This window comes from Etheostoma spectabile, chromosome 21 (genome assembly GCF_008692095.1).
Source record: "Etheostoma spectabile isolate EspeVRDwgs_2016 chromosome 21, UIUC_Espe_1.0, whole genome shotgun sequence".
NCBI lineage: Eukaryota > Metazoa > Chordata > Actinopteri > Perciformes > Percidae > Etheostoma > Etheostoma spectabile.
Genome location: NC_045753.1, coordinates 21,203,122 through 21,205,320, shown reverse-complemented (window position 1 = coordinate 21,205,320; position 2,199 = coordinate 21,203,122).

The following is a 2,199-nucleotide window of genomic DNA, read 5'->3' as shown; positions in this document are numbered from 1 at the left end:
CACACACACACACACACACACACACACACCAGTCAGTCATTGCCAGCGTCCTGATCTATGCTGGGGTGTGCTGGGGAGGCAGCAATAAGAAGAGAGACGCTGGGCGTTTTTCGTTTTTAAGCTCTCAGCCCCCCCCAATCAAATCACTTGTCTGCTGTACAACTTTCTTATTGGCTAAATTAGCTCTCACACATAACCTGGACTATGGTCATAACATATTACATCTTATAACTTATTCCTATTTAGTCAGTTGGTCAGTTTATAGATTCCTGTTTATTTTTTATATTGATAGTCCATATTTTATCATGAATCCCTGCACTGTTCACTGTTTCACTTCTTTTTCAGAATTGCACTCGTCATTGCACACAGTTTACGAAAGTATCTCACCTCACCATGGTCATCGCATTTCTATAAGTGATTTTCAATTTTTATTCTTAGGTATGCGTGATATAAGTGTTTGTTGTGTTATGATTGTCTTGCGACTGAATGCCTAAAATTTCCTTTGGGCTGAATAAAGTATTTATCTATCTATATATAATTTAATAATTATATATATGTAACTCTAAAAGTATTTTTGTTCTGTTTTATGCATAGAAAGAAAACATCCGGAAGAAAAATGTAAATATAATTGTTCTTTCAATACATGGACATGTTTGTGAATTTCCCATTAATCATAACATGTACACTACCGTTCAAAAGTTTGGGGTCACCCAAACAATTTTGTGTTTTCCTGAAAATCACACTATTCACCACCATACGTTGTGAAATGAATAGAAAATAGAGTCAAGACATTGACAGGTTAGAAATAATGATTTGTATTTAAAATAAGATTTTTTTTTACATCAAACTTTGCTTTCGTCAAAGAATCCCCATTTGCAGCAATTACAGCATTGCAGACCTTGGCATTCTAGCTGTATTTGTTGAGGTAACTGGAGAAATTGCACCTCACGCTTCCAGAGCAGCTCCCACAAGTGGATTGGTTGGATGGGCACTTCTTGCGTACCAACGGTCAAACTGCTCCCACAACAGCTCCATGGGGTTCAGATCTGGTGACTGCCTGGCCACTCCATTACCGATAGAATACCAGCTGCCTGCTTCTGCTCTAAATAGTTCTTGCACAATTTGGAGGTGTGTTTAGGGTCGTTGTCCTGTGTAGGATGAAATTGGCTCCACAAGCGCTGTCCACTGGGTATGCATGGCGTTGCAAAATGGAGTGAAAGCCTTCCTTATTCAGAATCCCTTTTACCCTGTACAAATCTCCCACCTTACGCACCCAAAGCAACCCCAGACCATCATATTACCTCCACCAGCTTAACAGATGGCGTCAGGCATTCTTCCAGCATCTTTTCATTTGGTCTGCGGGTCACAAACGTTCTTCTTGTGGATCCAAACACCTCAAACTTGATTATCCGTCCAAACATTTTTTCCAGTCTTCTCGTCAAAGCTGTATTGTTTTGCCCATCTTAATCTTTTTCTTTTATTGGCCAGTCTCAGATATGGCTTTTTCTTTGCCACTCTGCCCTGAAGCCCAGAATCGCAGCCGCCTCTCACTGTAGATGTTGACACTGGTGTTTTGCGGGTACTATTAATGAAGATGCCAGTTGGGGACCTGTGAGGCGTTGTTTCTCAAACTAGAGACTCTAATGTACTTATCTTCTTGCTCAGTTGTGCAACGCGGCCTCACACTTCTTTTTCTACTCTGGTTAGAGCCTGTTTGTGCGTCCTCTGAGGGAGTAGTACACACCGTTGTAGGAAATCTTCAATTTTTAGCAATGTCTCGCATGGAATAGCCTTCATTCTAAGGACAAGAATAGACTGTCGAGTTTCAGATGAAAGTTCTCTTTTCTGGCCATTTTGAGCGTTTAATTGACCCCACAAATGTGATGCTCCAGAAACTCAATCTGCTCAAAGGAAGGTCAGTTTTGTAGCTTCGAACAACCTAAACTGTTTTCAGATGTGTGAACATGATTGCACAAGGGTTTTCTAATCATCAATTAGCCTTCTGAGCCAATGAGCAAACACATTGTACCATTAGAACACTGGAGTGATAGTTGCTGGAAAGGGCCTCTATACACCTATGTAGATATCGCACCAAAAACCAGACATTTGCAGCTAGAATAGTCATTACCACATAGCAATGTATAGAGTGTGATTCTTCAAAGTTAGACTAGTTAAAGTTATCTCATTGAAACGTTACAG